This window comes from Tyto alba, unplaced genomic scaffold (assembly GCF_018691265.1).
Source record: "Tyto alba isolate M040663 unplaced genomic scaffold, T.alba_DEE_v4.0 Super-Scaffold_1, whole genome shotgun sequence".
Classification (NCBI taxonomy): domain Eukaryota; kingdom Metazoa; phylum Chordata; class Aves; order Strigiformes; family Tytonidae; genus Tyto; species Tyto alba.
The window spans coordinates 19,441,159-19,461,987 of NW_024881261.1; the positions used below are offsets into that span (position 1 = coordinate 19,441,159).

General features: G+C 41.9%; 1 protein-coding gene across 3 annotated transcripts in view; it reads right to left on the minus strand.

Annotated features, from left to right (window-relative positions):
• The window catches only part of PCGF5 (polycomb group ring finger 5), a 73,538-nt gene extending 64,898 nt beyond the window's left edge, over positions 1 to 8,640 (minus strand). For 2 of the 3 annotated variants that reach the window (XM_042795949.1, XM_042795745.1), the window contains exon 1: positions 8,537 to 8,640. The gene's annotated coding sequence lies outside the window, so the exon portion shown is untranslated. Of the gene's footprint in view, positions 1 to 4,090; positions 4,191 to 8,536 lie in introns of all 3 variants that reach the window. The other variant, XM_042795894.1, reaches the window with a different exon arrangement.
• Positions 8,641 to 20,829: the final 12,189 nt, after the last annotated feature.

Sequence of the window (20,829 nt, forward strand, 5' to 3'; positions counted from 1 at the left end):
TGATGATTCTTCAAAAAAGTAAATAACAATTCTGTAAAACCATGAAAGACAGAAACATCTTTAACTTCATTCAATCCACACACTGGCTATTTAAGAGCTGGCCTTCCATCTGAAAAAAAGAACTGTTTTCATTATGAAATTAATCAAGAGCCTGGTTTCTTACATATTCCATTCTTCTTGAGGGAGGAAATAAATATAATTGCACTTGCTTTAATTAGTGGTGCTGCATCTCTAAGAATCTCTCAAGACTTGTATCTCAAGATCAACTACTTTTTTGTGGCGGAGAGAATTTATCTGTCTGTCACATTTGATCAGTAGTAACTAGCACTGAAATCTATCTTCAAAATATTTAATTTTCAGATTCTATTACTTTAACGTGCTTTGTTAGTACACAAAGATTTTAATAGATGTAATACAATGCAAAAAGTCATCTGAAAAATTCTATCTAAGAAATAGGTAAACTAATAATGCCAGCACATTTTATATCCTAAAGAAAAGTGATAATTTTTCTTTTGGAGACTTTGAACACATACTAGAATAATCTAAAAAACAGACTTTCCAATCCAAATTAAATTAATAGGGTGATAATATTTTACCAGTATCGTTAAAAAGAACCAGAGCTAGGAAGCACAATGCAAAGTCTTCTGCTATTGAAAGGAACTCCAGTGCTTCTTCTTTCTTCTACATAGAGCTTCAGATTCAGGAAATTAATATCTTGTTATAGGTCATGTCATCAGTTTTACATTGTATTATTATGTCAGCAACTGCTAAGGAGACTCAGTGTTAAGTCTTGGAGAGCTGCTCTTATGAATCAAGCATTGCTATTGATCAAGGCCAATAAGGCTATCACTGTACTGACAATGCTGAAATAGGAATTATGACCATTCAAGTAACTTCAATCTGCAGGTACTTCCTTTCTGCATCACAAAGTCACATACTATGAAAATGCAGTGGTTATGAGAATGCGAAGACTGGAAACTGAGACTGTTCCCTAACAGGACCCTTTTGTGGGTTATGACACTCAGGACAAAACAACTGGGGCAGAATACACATTACAGCCTATATTCTTGTCTCATATTAGGGACTTTTTTAAAAAAAAAGCTTTTATTTACATAAATTATCCCCATTTTAAAATTACTTAAAACAAAAATGAAATGTCTATAGACAGATCAAAACATAAGAATTAATCCAAGCGTGTTCTCATACATCCACAGTATCTGTATGAATACATATTAAAATACTTTGATTTCTTATATGATGGTAGAAACTCTTTTTAAAAATGTAAATGTTAATTTATATCAAAATGTTCCATTTTATAGTTCTAAAGAGAAATCTTGGATATTCTACTTCTGCACGTTAGTTTGTCAGCTGCAGCCACTGGGAAATATGTTACTGTCTCATAAAAAATCATTAAATCATCTATATGATCATACAACTACTAGTCCATAGTTGTTGCAAACTAAGTTGAGTATTGTCTTATTTTGTTCAGTAAAATGGAATTCATTAGTACTGGCTGAAACTGTTACAGAACAATTACATTAGTCCTGAAAAAGTAATCCATGAACATTAACACTTTTAAAGACCACTGCAAAGCGAAATTAATATAAATGTACCACCACAGAGGTAACACTACATTGAAAATCCATATATTTTCTATACTCTGATACAGTGCCAATGTGAAATCACACTTGTAGTTACAAGGTGAAGAAAAATTGCCTCTCTGTCATCAAGTTATAACCACAGCATTTGGTTCCTCATGGAAGAAGTCAGTTGGAGCAATTTCAACTGTCTATAATCAGCATAAGCAGTCTCTAACTCCGCATCTCTGTGAAGGGAAGCAGGATAGCTCAGGTGCAAAAAGAAGTCCACAACTGAGCAAATCTCTACTCAGGGCACCACAGGGTGTTTTGGCTACACAAGAAAAATCACAAATAATTTTTCTTTTTTTTTTAAGAAGGACCAGAAGATACTATGAAAATTACAGCAAATCTGACCCTTACAGAAGTTCATCACATTTGAGAATTCCTGTTAAAACAAAATAGAAGTCTTATTTTATTTAGGCTTAATTTTGCTCTTGGTGGTATTCATGGTGTCCCTCACTGAAGCTTCACATGAGGCACAAAAATGTGAATTTAGATTTTTTATTCTCTTTCATTCATACTGTTGTCTATTTGGAGTCATATTTTACTTATAGTGTGGGTCTTTGGAAAATGTTCTATTAAAACTCCAGAAGAATTGTTTTGGTTTTACTTTGCACTGAGATAGACACACAGTAAAGATTCAGGTAAAAACATATAAAACAAAAGCTATTATTTATTACTTATTTCCATAGAGATCGGAAGCCAAATCAGTGCCGCAAATTCTACAAATATGGAATCTATGTCAAAGTGTTCCCCAAGAGCTCATAATACAAAAACTAAGCTGTAACAGGTGAACTAAACAAGTGTGCAGGTTGGAGTTTGGAAGGTGGGAATAATAAACTGAATGCAAGCAATTCTACAGCAATTAGAAACTACGGCCCTCCCTGATGGTATCAGATTGTACTCACTGATTCAGCTGTCTGCTATCCATAAGCACAGAGCCATAGATTTTTCTGAGGAAGCAGATATTGCCAGAAAATTGCCAGAAACAATGTATCTTTGTCAGAAAATAATTTTGTAACCCTGCCATCAATAATATGCATAGAATGAATCATATCCTTGAATCAGAAGAAAAGCACAGCTTCGCCATTTAGGTCCCAACACTGTTTCTTGGTATACCTCCATTAGTGATTTAGTGTGTAGGTAGGGTTCTTTTGGTAAGAATTTGATCTGAGCAGAAGTGGAATGACTACAGAGTAGTTTTCCTCCTGGTGGAAGAACCAATATTGAAGCTGTGCATAAGGTATCACCAAAGCCACCCCACCTGCAGTGTGAATACCTGGTTCTTCAGCAGTCACTGCTCAATGCCCATGTGGTACGCTCTTTAAAACAACTAGTGCAAACTCAACTGCCAGTGAGGATTCAACATGAGAAAGCAGTTCTTGAACCATAACACCCTGCAACAACTTGAAGCCTGGTGCCTCCCTCCTTGCAATGCATCAGCCACTAATATAACAGTATCTTAAGGAACTGAGGATCCTCCCAGTAACTTTTACTCTCATCTTCAACCTCTTCTGAGATGTCTTCTTGTGTTTTCCTAGTTAGGTGCTTTGGAAAAATAGGATTATTATGGCAAATTAGCCACCTATTTTTAAAATTTCTGACATACCTAAACACATATAAACAAACATAACACACGTTATAACACATATAAAACAATGACAAAGGAAGAAAATTATTCCATAACAGGGAAGAAATGACCAATGCACAGTAGAAAATGAAGTTTGGCCAGATGTTAGGAAAACTGCTGAAATGTGCATGAATTCAACTATTAATAATGGGATAAATGGTTTCAGTTTTAGGCAACCAGTCAAAATGACTAGAAAAGGGGAAACATAACCCCCATTTTTAAAAAGGGAAATAAATTAGACCTTGGGAACTATAGGCCAGTCAGGCTCACCTCTGTGCCCAGCAAGATCATGGAGTGGATCCTCCTGGAAACTGTGCCAAGGCACATGGAAAATAAGGAGGTGATTGGTGACAACCAACATGGCTCCACTAAGGGTAAATCGTGGCTGACCAATTTGGTGGCCTTCTACAACGGGGTTACTGTCTTGGTGGACATGGGAAGAGCAACTGACATCATCTACCTGGACTTCTGCAAAGCTTTTGACACTGTCCCGCATGACATCCTTGTCTCTAAATTGGAGGGACATGGGTTTGATGGATGGACCACTCGGTAGATAAAGAATTGGCTGGATGGTCACACTCAAAGAGTTGCAGTCAACAGCTCAACGTCCAAATGGAGAGCAGTGAGTGGCATTCCTCAGGGGTCAGTATTGGGACCAGTGCTGTTTAACATCATTGTTGGTGACATGGACAGTGGGGCTGAGTGCACCCTCAGCAAGTTTGCTGATGACACCAAGCTGTGTAGTGCGGTCAACATGCTGGAGGGAAGGGATGCCATCTAGAGGGACCTTGACAGACTTGAGAGATGAGCCCATGCAAACCTCATGAAATCCAACAAGGCAAATTGCAAGGTTCTGCACACAGGTCAGGGCAATCCCAAGCACAAATACAGGCTGGGTGATGAGTAGATTCAGAGCAGCCCTGCAGAGAAGGAATTGGGAATATTAGTGGATGGAAAACTGACTATGAGCGCGCAATGTACGCTTGCAGCCCAGAAAGCCAACTGTGTCCTGGACTGCATCAAAAGAAGTGTGGCCAGCAAGTCAAGGGAGGGCATTCTCCCCCTCTACTCCCCTCTCATGAGACACCCCTGCAGTGCTGTGTCCAGCTCTGGGGCCCCCAGTATAAGAAGGACACGGATCTGCTCAAGCGGGTCCAGAGGAGGCCACAAAGATGATCAGGGGGCTGGATCACCTTCCCTGTAAGGACAGGCTGGGAGAGTTGGGGTTGTTTAGTCTGGAGAAGAGAAGGCTCTGGGGAGTCTTCCAGTACCTAATGGGGGCCTACAGGAAAGATGGGGAGGGACTCTTTATCAGGGAGTGTAGTGACAGGATGAGGGTTAAGTTTTAAACTGGAAGATTAGATAAGGAAATAATTCTTTACTGTGAGGGTTGCAAGACACTGGCACAGGCTGCCCAGAGAAGCTGTGGCTGCCCCCTCCCTGGAGGTGTTCAAGGCCAGGCTGGACGGGGCTTTGAGCAACCTGGTCTGGTGGAAGGTGACCCTGCCCATGGCAGGGGGGTTGGAACTAGGTGGTCTTTAAGGGCCTTTCAACCCAAACCATTCTATGAAAATTATTTATTTCACGTGTTAGAACTAATAGTGACAGTTCTTGAGACCACAGTGCTCATGTAACACTATGTATCCTTTATTCCAGAAATGTCCTATACACGGCAGTGGACAATTTTTATTTTGTAAGCAATAATTCAGATAAAGTAACACTGATATTTCCCACATGTGCACATGCAGCTAGATACACACAGTCTTGTCAAAGCATGGTAGAACTTGCTGCCAGTGCTATACCTGCTCTGCTCATCACGGGCTTCAGTCTCAAAGTCTGTTGAGCTGTTACTTTTCATGGCACTACATTTATTGGAACAACACAGTAATTGGGGAAATAACCTTAACTGTAAGAAATGTCTAAGGCACTATCTGCCAACATTGAAGAACAGATTGGCTACAACTGTAATATATAAAGCAATGCAAAGTGATATAGCTTGGTATAGTACCAACTTTTTCTAACTATTTTCTTAATATTTTAATTACTGACTCGTAATAGAAATTAAACTTCTTCTCAGACAACTGCAACAACTGTTTTTAACGGAGGATTTGGGGAGCAAATGACCCCTGGGCCAATATGCACTTGGTGCAGTTTTCAACAGCTGAAGTAAGGATTCTCTTTTTCAACACCAGCAGCATGCCTTTCTACAGAATAGTTAAAAACTCTGCTTGGGACTGCTGCATCTGTCTAGAAAGGGTCTTTAAATCAAAAACTGTAAAAAGGAAATATTTCTTCTTTTCCCCCTGCCCCCCATTGTTAACCATTCATTTCTATCTGAGATAGCTGGAAAGACTGGAAGGTGCTGTTGGCACTAGTCTTTCAGAGCACCAAATCTGCAAAGCAGGTGGTAACTTAAACTATTTTTTGAGCAAAGCACTATTCATTTCAAATAATCATTATAACTTAATTTTTTTCTCTTTGATAAAAGGCAGTGCAAGATTTGATATTCGTAAGTTTATCATAAGAACAAAACCTATGTATCCCAACATAGCTAAAACAAGATACAAATTTCAGACACTCTACTTTTATCTGCATTGCCCTCCACTGTTCTCAAAGTTCTGCTGTGCATCCTACAGTAATCTGCTTATCAATCCTAAAAATGGAGCTGCACAGAAGCAACCTTAAACCAATCAATTTTATCTCACTTTATTTCGCACATTCTGCAGGCTTAAAGGTGAAATATAGAATTTTTCACTTCTGCTTTGAAGCCCAGAGCACATGTAGAGCAGGGGAAAACAGCTGGAGCAGTTGTGAGTCCACTTTCAGTATTATTTGCTTTACTGCTTTCAGCTGACATCTGGGCACATAAAATACCATACACACCGTATGTTTCTATCTTCTTTGTAAGAAAATTAAATAAAAAAGGATGAATGCTTTTCAACTGCTGATTTAAATGTACAAATATAATAGTATTTTTTCCTGTTTGTTAACTTGACCACCCAATATACCTAAGAGAATCTCTATTACAGTGTTCACAGATGTGTGCAGTCTTACCTTGGTTAGCTCCAGAATCTTCTGATAGCAAGGTGTTAAAAACCACACAATGAGCCCTGAAGTAATAGTTTTCCCACACTTAATTTCTCCAATCCTGTAATTAATGCTATAAAACTGTTTTTGAAGTGCAAGTGCTCTCAGTTCTAGACAAACAAAAATGGTAACATGCCCCTTCTCCCCAACAGTAACAAATACCCAGATCAATCTTTTCCATGACTGATTTATTCCTCCATTCCTCTTTGGAGAATGGCTAGAGGTACAAAAGAGGGGCAACAAGATAAAGTATAGCTGATGCCAAAGTAGACAGAATGATTTACTAATAAGACATACAAAGTTCTTCACATATTTTTATACTGTAAACCCAAGTGCTTGTATGTGTAAAGCACTACCTCCCTGACGTAAACAGTGACTTCATTTCTCAACAGGAGCAGGTATGCTGAGAGAAAAAAAAAAAAAAAAGATAACTTAATCTTGTAAAATTCATAGTTCTGCCTCTGTACAAGGAGAGATAGATGTGTCAAGAAAATGTGGAGGATGGAAATTCCACTTTGGAACCGAGTCAGAGTTGAAAGAAAAATTATATATAGGACCCAGCCTCAATTCCATTTAAAACAGAAACAGGCAAAAGGATCAGGAACATAGGTCTATCTAGGTACAACTTAAGCCTTTTTTATTGAATAAACTGGTTTAATTTGTTTTCCAAATATTTATTTATATAATTTAACAGAGACTAACTTTTTCTGCTTAACAAAACTAAACAAAACAAATCCCAGATTAAAAGCATCTGGCATCTGTCTCTGGCTTCACTGTATGGACATTGTGTGATACCATTTAGGGAAGGTTTAAGTTTTATTTTAAATTAATACACTTTGAATAGCACAGTTGCTTAAATCTTTCCATTAACAACACCCTTTTGAGAATATGGCTAGAATAAAGGGTAGCGAGTTGCTACAGAAGGTTACCATTCAACCACTGAGCCAGAAAAACTGCAACTGAGTGTTGCAAAACTTTCACAGTTCACAAACTAGCCCCAGGAAACCTGGTGGGTCTCTGAGCACTGTCTATACTTCTTGGGTTCCACTGCGTATCAGAAACTGACACTAACCTTTCACTATCTACAGTAACAACTCTGCTCCCTCACAGTTGTGTGTGTATGAGAGATGATTCACTTGCTTTTATTCCATGGAACTGATGATTCATTCAATCGTCTCCAGATCATGTTAACATACTAGCCATGCACAAAAAGGGAGCAAAAATCAAGTTCTTAAACTTTCTTATGTTTTTTTTTTGGTGGTGGTTTTTTTTTTGTTTGTTTGTTTGGTTTTTTTTTGTTTGTTTTTGGGTTGGTTTTTTTTTTTTTTTTTTTGAGAGAGAGAGAGAGAGAAAAGAAGAAATCAAACATGCAGAGAGGAACCAGAACAGGTTATGTTTCAGCTCAAAGGCGAGGTTTGGGAAACACACCCAACCCACGTGGAAAACGAGCTGCCGTATTTCACCGGCGGGCTGCGAGGTGAGCTCCCCGCCCCGGGCCGGGGCTGCTCCCTCGGCTCCGGTACCTGGCGCGGGAAGGCACGGCGGACCCGCGTCCCCCCCCGCCGCCACACAGAGGACTTGTGCCTCTCCTCCTCCGGTGACATCTTATGTAATAAGCCAAGCTAATCACGACGGAAGCGAGCCAAACTGCCACGGAGCATTACCCAGGGATAACTACCCGCAGGAACAGACGCTTTGGACCAGAACCTACTCCTCGCTAACTAGCCGCCCAGGCGCCTTGCTAGAAAAATCCTCGTCGGGGTGGAAACGGCTCCCGCCGCAGCCAGACGCGAAGCGCTCGCTCGTCACCCAGCCGCGCTGCGCGCCGGCCCCCTCCGGCAGCTCCGAGCATCGCGAACGGCATCAGCCTCTCCCGGGCGCATTCCGCCGTCCCCGCGGGCCGCCGCCGCCCTGCCCGCCCCGCAGCCGGCTCCCTCCTTAGCGGCGAATCGCAGCAGAAAGTTACTCGGCGGCCCCTGCCCCTCGCAGCCCCGCTCCCCGCCGCCGCCGCAGCGCAGTTCAAGAGCAATGTCACGTTCAACAACTTGTTATGACACATGATTCCCTCCCCCCCACCCCCCCGCCCCCACCCGCACGCACCCACACCCCGCCGCCGCCTCCTGCCTGCCCGGCGGCCCCCGCCCGCCCCTGCTGCCGGCCGGCTCGGCGGGCCCCTTACCTTTCCCCTTCGAGAGGCCACGGGCACCCGCGGGCGTGTGCGGGAGTGGGGTGCGTGTGGCAGCGCGGGCGGCGCCGGCTGGGCGGGCGGGCGGGCGGGGGAGGGGAGGGCGGTTGAGGCGGTTGGGCGGCGGGAGCGCGCGCCTCGTTGGAGTTGTTGGCGGGCGGCGGGGGAGGCTGCGGGGAGGCGCGGGAGCGGCGCGGAGGGGAGAGCGAGGGGCGGAGGAGTTTCCCGGGGCTTGTTTACGCATTGCCGCCCCGCTCAGTGCACGCACTTCACTCTCTGATTGGACACAAACTGGGGCACAGCCTGGCTCGGGCGCTGCCGGCGCGGCAGCGCAGCGGCCTCCGGAGCCACTCGGCCGTCACCAGAGCCCCCCGCCGAGCTGCGCCGCGGCGGGACACGGGGCAGGCCGCCGCCGCCGCCCGGCAACCCTCCCGCCGCCCCGCCAGCGCCCGCTGCCGCCAACCACCCTCCCTCCGACGCTTCCCGACCGCCGCCTCTGCGCATGCTCCGCGCTCTGGCGGGGGCCCGCGAAACGCATGCGCCACTCCTCCACTCCCACCCCCCCAACCCAGCAGCTGCGCATGCGCATTGAGGCGGCGAGGCAGGCGTCAAGTGGGTGCCCGGTGTCTGCCCTCCGCTGCCGCCGGGGCCCGGAGCGCCGGCTGGCTTCGGGCTGCTCGACTCAACGGTTGGAGGGTCCGTAGGAGCGTTGTCCGCCCCGCTCTGAGGCGGGGGAAGACGTGGCCGAGCGGGGTCCGGCGGAGTTGTCCGCAGCTCCGCTCTCCGCTTCCCTGGCGGGCGTTATGTAACCGGTGGTTCCTCCCGCGCTGAGGGCTCGGGGCCGCCGCGCCTGTGCGCGTCCTGAGCTGGGCGAGGGCGGACGCCCCTGCTAGTGCCACCGCTTCTGTCGGCGGTGCCGTCTGGGCAGGAGAGGCTTCCCCTCGGGGCTGCTTTCCCCCTTGTTTATGTGGCTGCGTTTCCCCACCAGGGAGATGGAGTTGCTCTCTCCGGCTCCTGCCCAGGACCGGCCCCCGCCATGTAACGGGAGCAGACGGGCGGCGCCGCTGCCGCTTCCTCGCCGCTCCCTGGGCAGGTGCGTCGCCGACCCGCGGGTCAGTGCATGACATGAGAACAACGTTACCCGTCGGTGAGGGAAAGGACCCTTCTAATACTCTTAGCGCATCGGATCAGGAAAACTTCAAAGTTTGGGTCCTGTGCGGGCACGGCATACTGGGTGCGGAGCGTGCATCATCAAGCAGCAAAGTTTACTGATCTGTGAAAACTGCACAGAAATACCGTATTATTCCTGTTTGTGTTGGCAAAAAGCCACTGCAGGAATGGGTAATTTCTTCTTAGTTTATTTCTGCTGTGCTGATTGTGACTCATGTCTTATCTTTGGTAATTTCCAGTGGAAGAAATAATTTTAACCAAGGAATTAATGATAACACAATTGTATTACATTACTCATGTATTTATTAATTCTAACTAAGCAACTCTTCACTGTTCTTTTTACTCCCACAGTCAACAATGACAATAAATATCAAAATCTATGCCCCGAGAACTCTTTGCAGTAGAATTCCCCAATTTGCACTGTCAGTGTGCACCACAGGAATTTCCCTGACTCATTTTCAGATGAGAAACTCAATCAAGTTTTCCTGAGATTTAATAGTAAAGCACTCTACTTCCTCATGCCGATAACATAATCAATATTCCCTGTAACCTGTTTCATGTTGCCTCTTGCATTAAGTTTGTGATAAGGCCCCTCTCTAGAACAGTTTTCCTGCAGGCCAGCAGTCCAGTTTTTTTCCAGTTGGCCAGCAGTCAGGACTACTGATGCTAACTTGTAGCTGAGCATTCACCTGCAAGTTAGCACCTTTCATGAGTTCAACTTTCATTCTTAGATGGAAAGTTGGAGAGTGGTTTTGAAGGGTTTGCTTTAATCTATCCGTGATGCTTTCCAAGTAGCATTACATTAAAGAAGCATTATCTAGGGAAGAGTTCTCTTTTGCCTACTCTACATCTTTTCCCCTTTTAGCCACTTCAAGCCTTCCTGGGAGCATTTACCAGGATATCTGAGTTTAAGATGCTTTAGCGACATTTGACCAGATTGCAGCATCACATTTATTTAGACATCAGTGTGCACTGTCAGTAGGTGGATATTCTGAGGCTTTCCTGGTCAGACTAGCATTGATCTTGACTGTCAGGTTGGTTATAATTGGCTTTGTGGTAATCATCCAGATTGTGATACCATAGCAGTGCATTCAACTCCTTTGAGTTTATACGCAGTGAGGGTCACGCAATGCACAGAGTGGTTTTAGAGATTAAAAGAAACTTCACTGAAAATAAACTGGGCTGTCTATACTTTAAGCTATTGCCTCAGGCTCACTGCAAACTTGGACATATCTGAATTGTTTCGCCTGAGTCCTATCCTTGAAGTTCAGGGAGGGGGGTGTTGTTTGGAGGGGCTGGTGGTGAGTAAAACTTCTGACTATACGCTTTCATTTGCAGAAAATAAATAAATAAATTGTAGATCATGAAAGAACAATTTCAGAGAGAGATGGTAGTTCTCACTGCGGTTGTTGTTTATCTGAGAAAAGGGCAAAAAGAGAACAAATTAATTCCTACTCCTTCCTGTACATAAAGACTCTTGAGCACTCAGTGATTTTACTGGAAAATGAATCCTGCATTAAAACTTGAGAGCTCACCTGTTTCTGGGAGGCATGATAGTAGCAAATTGTAACACCTACAGAGAGAACTGTCAGTGAGGAACAACTGATGCCTACACTGGAGTCACAGAGGAAACCATAGCAGAAGATAAAGTTAATCAAGGTATTGTTACAAGTAGATAATGTAGCTACCAGTGATGGTCTAGACATGGCAGGACAGAGCTCAGAGCAGTTTAGCTTTCTTTACTAAGACAGCAAGAAAGGCATACAATAAAACCAACGCAAAACACAATTCAGTACTAAGACAGTTATCTTACCTCTGTGTACCTAATGATGGATGTGGGTTTCCCTTTTCAAGGTTTTCTTCACAGCCAAGAAGGCCACATGTTTAAATATAAATACATACATATAACATATAACTGAATATAGATGAAAGCTTATCTTCTCGTTTTCTTGGATCCTAGGAGACACCAAATAGCAAAAGACTAATAATCAAAGCACAAGAATTGGCACCACTCACTATTTGTTGCAATGTAAGAAATAAAGGTCTAAATCCATTAAGTGGCTGTGAAAATCTCAACTACAGATTCCAGTTCTATTATATATCTTAGATGATGCTTTAGTGTAAACAGCTTTTACAGCTTCATGGTAGACTTAGCATACAGGAGAAGAGGTTTTGTCTGGTTCAAGACTCAGTTTTCTAATTATATTTCTTTCGCTTCGCCTGCTGATTTTATTTCTAGTGAGGTGAGGAGCCTTAAACTACTCCATGGGGCTTTCTTCTTGATCCCAATCTTTTTAACATGTAGATGTTTCCTTAAGATGATAGCTTTTATAAACTGTCAATTAATTGTGATTAGAGCAACAGCCACATCTGGATCTCCTATTCTGATGATGCATCTTTGGAGGAACCGGCATGAATGTGATTTTCAACTGTAAGGTATGTGGTTGGGAAATATTTTTTTCAACTAAAAACGCACAAAATCAAAGTGTTGAATTTGATTCTCAGCACTTGCTACATTTAGGGCTGTAAGTTAATTTACGAGTCATTAGCAGATTCTGCCTGTCAAATAAACCCACGTAATTTCTGCAGAAGGCCGAGCCATAGCCTTTTGGTCTATGTTTGTCTTTCAGATCCCTGGCTCTCAATTTCTGACTTAGTGTACACGAGGCTCAGCAGGTGCCCTTCCTACCTCCTCAGGAATATTTCCAGGGTACATTTTTCCATTTCCAAAGCTTATATAGGAATTGCAATTCATGGCTTTAAAATATCTAGCATTAATTATGCAGCTTTCTTATAAGCTAGGACTTTTTGCCGGAGTGAATGATGAATCCCTCTCTCCCTTTCATCTGGAATTTGACTACTAAGCTATCTTGTTTAGCAGAGTACTAGAGCACTCCATGACTACTTCTATTTGAAAAGAGACTATCACCACTCTTAACACCCTATTTAGAACCATTATGCTATTTTAAATACTATTTTACACCATGATTTTGCATTTCAGGCATTTCAATTTAATTCGTTGCATACATTACCGTTGTATACATTACTGTGCAATAGGCTCTCCAAGCAAGGTTATCAATTATTTACTGGTCAGCTATAGGCACCCTTGGGTTTTAGTTTTACTGAGCTCAGCTTAGTGGTACTCTGATTCCAGAGGATCTCATACCAACAGTGAGACTAAATTGTGAATTCTGCTTTTTGGTGGATATTTTCAACTTGAACATTGTTTTATTTCTGTTGTTTAAATACTGAAACTCACTGATATGTGAATTACATGGTGGAAAACAAGTGGTCTCTTGCCTTTGGACTAGACTGAGAGAGTTTTTACTCGGTTGCAGAGGGGAAGGAAGTGGTATAAAACACCTGCTCAGCCTGTCCTCAGCTCCAGCAGGAGGAGGAGTTTCCAGATGAACTCTCTATCTTCAGTCAGCTGGAATAGCTGCCTAATTACAAAGTTGGTACAGAGCCTACCACAAGAAAATTTAAGTTTACTTTCTCCTCACAAGCTGTTGAGATCAGTGGGTAAACGGCATGTTTAATATAATTTATTGGTACATTGTAAATATGTAAATAAATGACAAAAATCTTCTAGCTACCAACCAGCATCTGGTACTAAAGACAAACATCTCCAGCGCTGGAATATATCATAAGCACAGCTACAGCAGTATCAGGGCTAGACCCTCAACAGAGCGTACTGCACTCCTGCAAAAGCAGTATGAGTCTCCACAAACCTGCTCTACTCTACTGCTAGTGCTTTGAAGGCAAATCGTGTCTCATCTCCAGTTGCACCATTCCAGGAACTTTCTCTACTTCCTTCCATTTCACTACCTTTTTTTTTTTTTTTTTTTTTAAACTCAGCCATGCTCTATAGCTTAGTATTACTGTGAAGCATTTTAATGTCAGGGAAAAGTGTTTCTCAGCAGTAGTCTGAATTTCATCATTTTATGCAATATGAACTAATGTATAATTACATTATATAAGAGATTATTACAACATATAATTTTGTAGGTGGGATAAAATACCTGTGAATGACTATAGGCAATCTCCCTCCAAAATGGAGAAGGCTATAGACAGGTTGTCTCCTAGTAATGAGCTGTACTGTTTCACACTGGGGATTCATAGAGAATTGTGAGAGCAGATTTTAATAGACTAAACTATTAATGTTCTGTTTGAGTGGTTTGGCAGGACAAGACTGATACCTGTGCTCAGTAATCACAGCAGCTGTTTCTGAGAAAGTCTTCCTCCTGTCAGTGGGGTAACAACCCCTTATCAAGAGATTCAGAGCATAATTACTGAATGGAGTCAATCTTTTAGCAGCCCAGAGATCACACTAAACAGTCACTTCTGCTGCCGAATGGAATGAATGAAGGAAAGGAGGATGGCAGAGCAGTTGCCAGGAACACTTTTCCTCTTCATTAACAGATGGGGACATAACAGACTTCCTGCACTTTCCTTCTGTAGCCTGTTGTGTGCAAAACAGCTCACAAGTCAATTGAGAGAAGTAGCTGCTCAGAGGATGGAGGAGAAGCTAAATACCTAAATTCAGATCATGTGCATACCCTACCATATAAACATCTTTGGATTATCCTAGAGAAAAATATTTACTACACCGAGTCTTTACTTCCTTTCAATAATGTTGATTTAAGCCAATGTTGAAGTAAAAGAAAGTAGGACTTTTTTGTTGTTGTTGTTAAGATCCCTAGAAATCAGTTTTTTAAATTTCTAGAGTTTCTACTAAAACCTGCAGGGAGTCTTGCAGACAACATGAACAGTAAGATAAATTACAACCAGCCAAGTTCATGTATTACACCAATTTCTAAATTACAATTCAAAATCCTTAACATCACAAGTGTTTCATCTGGTATGCTTTGTCACAGTCCTCACTGGGGCATCTGAACATGTTACTATTAAAAGGGCAACTATTTTCTTAAGTTTTATTTGTATGTCAGCTAGAATGCAGGAATAAAGATTTTTGAAAGGTAGAAAGAAAAAAAAGTTCTGCTCACACAGTATTTATTTTCAGTCTAGCCTGTGGACCTTGTTGAAAATAAGCAAGTTGTAAGGGTTTTAAATAATTAGGGTGGAGCAGTTGAGGTCTCCATGTGGATAAGTAGAGCTGTGGATATTGGAGATTTCCTTTATGATGGGATGCAACACTACAAGGAAAAGAGAAAAAAGAAAGATTTGTGTGGCAAATCCATCCCACAGATCAGAGATCTTTGAATGTCTTTAAAAAGAAGCAGCCACTAAGAGCTCTTCCCACAGGATAGAGCACAGATGGATTGAAAAGTTCCTATATGAGAAGGTGCTTTTCTAATTATTAAGGCTCAACCTGTTCCCTACTGAATACTTAGGATGACGCAGCACACACAATATTGTATTTAAAAAATCTATTAGCACATACTAAATGCACAGTATAAAACTGCATTTTTTTCTGACCCTTAGCATGAACGTATTTCACGCATTTTTTATCCCCCCTGCATGTACTTGATGGTATCATCACTTGGAACACAGTAACATTCCTTATAAACTTCCTCCCAGACAGCAGGGTTCCAGCAGTTTTTAATCCTGAATGATTTTTAAAACTATTATGAAAATGTATGTGAGCAGTCCAAACAATTACTACTGAGAGCTCAGATTATTATTAGGCAATATATATATTTTGAAAGTTAGTCAGTGAAAGATTTACTTATCAGGTGGTAGAGTACTAGTATATTTTCTTGGCAAACATAGAAAAGATTTTCAACCAAGAGATAAGGAAGGAAAATTTGACAGACTGCTCTTCATACTTGTAATCAGAATGGTTACCAGGGTATTTTGGTTTATAAAATGCATAAAAATTCTCCCACTATGTGAAAATTTTCACTCATTAAGACATGAAGAGTCTATAGCTGCAAATCCATGCAGAAAATACACAGTGCTTTCATAATTTGATTTGTCATATTCAGAACCAGGTACTGCATAATTCCATAATGGTGTATTGAACGTTGCTCATTTTTACCTCATTTTATTTAATGAGGTACACAGTCTCTTTACTTTTAAGTTTTGCTATTTACAGATGAGTTTATAGCAAATCAAAAACATTTTAGTCACATGTCCAATTGTTATTTCTCCTGACTTCCCTCCGCTTAGGCCTGGCTGCCTCTGACCTGACAGCTGAGCTACAGCTTCGTGGTAGGCAATGAAAGTTATCACAGGTGGCTTTTATTTGTTCAAGGCAGGCACATCAACACCTGGGACTGCTATACTGAATACTTCACAGAAAGCCTTAAATATCCTGTCCTTTCAATTAATTTTCAACTTTGCATATACAAAGCTGGTGTAAGTATGGCTGCTGGGAAACATGGGGACACCCTGACATCCCCCCAAAAAATGCAATTGTCTGTAAGGTAGTGAGAGACCACAGAATTGCGGAAACACTCTGTCCATCAGATTAATGTAAAGATTCTCTGCAGAGGAGTGTGCTTGAGATACCCATCTCTCACCTCTGGATAATTAGTCTGTAAAGACTAGGGGAAGAAGGCCATGAAAAAGTACTTCTCTCATCACATACCCCCTTCCTGCTGTTTGTAAATATGAATTACTTTCTTTGTAAGCCAACAAATTGTTTCCTGAGCAGCGGGACTGTGGCTGCCTGTTCCCTACCCATTTTTGACCTATAGACTAACTCTGCCCTTTTTCCCAGTGCTCCCAGATGCTTGTTTCCCTTCCCAACCACAGCACACAAAGCATCACCCACTGCCCTTCTGCATCCCTTACAGCTCTCTACCTTCAAGCTAAGCACATCAGGGACTAGCTGCCATTAATTGGGGTGGCATTAACTGGGCTGTTTTCCTCTGACCAGTTGCTGGTTTTCATGGAGCTTCATGTTCTGTCTATCTGTCAAATACAGCTGGAACTTGTTAGTAAAGTCAAACAGCATTAGGGAAGGGAAGCCAGCAGATGGGCAAACTGCAGACTGTAGGCCTTACTTCCTTCAAACAACCAGCTGAACTCCAGTTAGATCTAGCATTCAGAAGTTCTCTTAATACTAACCAAACAATTTCCTATAATGCTGGTTAAAAGCCTGAACTATGTTTTCAGTAACCTTATGATGAACATATTGGCGTTTTTAATTGAAATTCATAGTTTTGAGAAAGAGCTTTAAGCAACCAAATTTGCAGACATCCTTAGTGATAAATCAATGGAAGCAGGTGGACATCTAAACTTACCACTGAATCTATTTTCACACAGCCAAAACTGTAAATAGGAAGAATCTACAAGATGAATTGGTGAAACTGAAAAGCTTTACACCCCCAAATTTTATGTAATGGAACTTTCAAGATCTCATCTAAATTCCTGCCAAATTCAGGATCCATATGCGCTGCTGTGGAGTTAATTTGAATTTTGAATTTAAGGTGTTACTTCTTCGCTGGTATATAGCATGTTCAATAAAGACAGATTCATAGTTGGAGACATGAAATGAGAAAGAGCAGCAGTGCATGAGGAAACAAAGACTGGAAAAAAGAAGAGCCCTAGAAAGAGGATGTATGTCAGGTGCCTGTATCATTTAAATTCTCAGCTGCACTGGCAGCTCCTCTGTCTGTTGGAGAGCTTAGCTGCAGGTACAGTGGCAGCAGCAGGCTTTTTTATGCTATTAGGGGATTTCATTCACAAACTCTGGAGGGGAGGAAGTCAAGAAAATCAATGCCACTTTTTCCATCTGGTTGCCCACAAGATCACATGAATGAAATCTGCCAATGATGCTAAGTGGCTTGCCAGGCTGGATGACTGTAATTACTGCAATTTCCTTCCTCCTCCCTCTGTGTTTAGCTTGTATTTTCTCTGCTACATTCTGTCCAGCCCCACATATCCTTAGTTACTGATAGAAGTTACTAATTTTAAACATACTAATTAAGTGCATTATAGACAATCATGTGGACCAACCAGAGGGAAAGAGAAGCCTTCATAATTGCTTATAGACATTGGTGGAAGAGTAAATAAAAATATGGATGCAAAAAACATCTGGTGAACCACACCATGAGAAGTGGGTAGGTTCTGTCTACCTAGGATGATATCCTTATTTACAGACTTATACCCCTATTGCAATGCTGTAATTCAATGAGACATTTTGGAAAGGCAAGAAGAAAGGACACCAGTTAAGTATAAATCCATGTTTAAGTATAAATCCATAATTTTCATAATCTTATTCCAACCACACAAAATAAGCTGGTCGGATGTGGTTTAGTAGCTGACATTTAGGTTAAAGCTTCATCAACTGTATCTATGTGCAGAAATACAATAAAATCAGATTTTTAAAAACAAATATACAAAGACATGGATATTTTTGAATGTCGATATTTTCAGTTTCAAATAGTTTTACTAATATTTTAGGATTTGCTTTGACAGATGGAGATGAGTAAATTTCATTTTACTGTGACTGCAGCATTTTGAAGTTCAGGTCTCAAAAGCCCAGACATAACTAGTTGGACTGTCATTCAAAATTAAAAATCTATATGATACAACCAAATTTTAATTTGCTATTTGAGATTAATTCTTTCAGTTGTCAAGTACTCAGCTCAAAAATGAGTCACAGTATTTGGTGAAATAAATAATTAAATAGATAGCTGTCTAAAGGAGAGCACACCCTGACCAGTGGTAGTCTTTAGTGAAATCTGACTGCTTATCATTTGATATTTCAGTATCTCCAAAGCCTCAGAAACTGAGCAAGGCTGGCCTGAGGCCCCTCTTTTTTTTTTTTTTTTTTTTTTTTTTTTTTTTTCATTTGGAACAGGAGTTCTTAAACCATTAGATGGAGCCCCTCTTCTTCTCTCTGTCTGGATGAGCACCTCAGTGATGTACAGACACCTCTAGTGTGGCCCCTGCTGCACCATGCCAAGGGACTAGAACTTGGAAGCTTTGAATGCAAAATATACCTTCTTTCTCAAAAAAAACCAAACCAAAACAAAAACCAAAACCAAACCAAAAAAAACCCACCAAGTACCAATCTTCTTATCACTTTGACTCAGGAGGTTTTTTGGACTGCAAATCCACTTAAAAGTGACAACTGGAGCTAGGTGTGTCCTTGCTGCAGTATGATAGCTCCTCAGTGAGGTGAAGAAAGAGGCATACTGATGTGACAGGCTACACTTATACTGGCATTACTGTCCTAAGCCTGTCTAGTAGATGAAGACTTCTGTCTCCAGAACAGATTTAAGGCACATTTTGTCAGCCCAAGTTTAATCCTTCCTGACAGCATGCCTACTTTAACACCATCGTTCTTTTCGGAAAATTTCAGCCATCTTTCCTCAACAGCTTTTACCACAAAGCTCTTAGGTAAGTCGACCTAGGTGTGTGAAGGGTGATGGATTTTTAGGAGGTCAGATTCCTTCACCCAACAGATTTGATGCAAGTCCCACATGACATTCACCTAAAGGAGGGGCTTCATGACTAGTGTGATTAGGTGATGCAGTTCATACATTCTTTATGCTTAGCTAGACTCTTGTGGCTGATAGTAACTCCTGGTAGCCATTACTGATGACTTGTTGTCTGAGAACATCCATCCACTATCAAACTTTTCTCATATGCAAGAGAGACACCAAATGAGGGTGGTGTGCCCGCGCCCCTCCCCCCCCCCCCCCCCCCCGCCCCGTTAAGAGTATAGTCTGCACAGCTAACAGCTTAGAGTCAGGGGTTTTGTTTGGGGGTTTTTTAATGGCTTATATAATAGTTCTGGCAATTTCAGTAAGCTCCAGCATCTTGCTTCCTTCTCCCACAATCCCCAAATAAGCATCGCTACAGCACACACTGCTGGTAGCCCACACCTCCTTTTCAATCCCTGCAACACCTCCTGATTTGTTAATCTTTACTCTCTGCAGGGAAGGTACCTTAGCTGCCTTGCATTCATTCTTCATTCAGCAAAATGTAGAACAAATGTTCAGTGACAGCCTGTTGCACACCAGTTTAATGGTACATAAGACATAAAGGCTACTGGTAGCAGCTTTGGGAAATTCAGCATATTGTATTTAAAGCTATTCAGCTTTACTCTAATGTAATAGTTCATTCTGCAGCTAGATTTCCAGAGATGTGTGGCTTTATGTAAAGCGGTATTACTGCATTTTTACTGGAAAGCCAAAAGTGTCTTAGAATCCTTTGTCAACTTCTAAGAAAGAAGTTTGTTCTAGATATTGCAACAGGAGGGGTTAATAATGCAAATATCCCACTAACCTCAGAGTACTTTGTGCTCCATGTTCTCAAAGTCACTAACAGATTTTTAAAAATGCAAAAAACCCACAGCAATTTAAATCAATAATAATGATAAATTTCTCTAGTGGATATGTATTTCTACCTAATGGAAAAATTTTAAGTGCTGTTTAAGCACTTCATTACCAGATCATGTATCTTTTGACCACTAGTGTAGCTGTGTTGCTGCATTAAGGAAAGAGGTGTTTGTATTAGATGCGAAAACCACAACCAACTTTTTAAACTTCAAATGCCAACTTGGAGATGTGTTGTCCCAAATTTCCTTTTGTCTTCCCAGCCCCTCCCTTGGTTATTTGTTACCTTTCCCTTTTAGGACTCTAGGCAGCCTCATTTTTTCAGATTTCTCTCTCCCCAACACAGGTCTTACTTTACTGTCAGTTACATTCTTCCTATATTTCTGTTGTCCTGCCATACATTGGAGGGCTTACACGTTTTCCTTCTGTAGCACTAGTAGTGGCTGCATGGAAGAAATCAATCCATCTCTTCCTGACTGGTGCGTGGTTCAGTGTGGTATGAAAAGGAGTAGAAGCACCTTTCCTATGAGGATCTTTGGCATTCCCATGCCGGAGTTTCTGCCCTGGCTGCTGTAAGAAGGCTGTGGGATATCCCATATAGTCACATATTCTGCCTACTACATGAAAGACCTCCATTTTCCCCTGGGGCTGAAGATGGCAGTGCAAATGTATTCCTATCCCTTTCTCTTCAAAGGCCTTCATAGGGTGGTTTGGCTTTTTTTTGTCTATCACAAGATAGTTGCTTTCCCAGCAGACTATGCTGAAGGCTGCAGAAGGCAGGCCCCTCTCCCTGCTTAAAGAGCATCCCTGGGGTTGCTGGAGAAAATATTGGGTCTTTCCAGTTGTTCTCCCTCCTGTTGC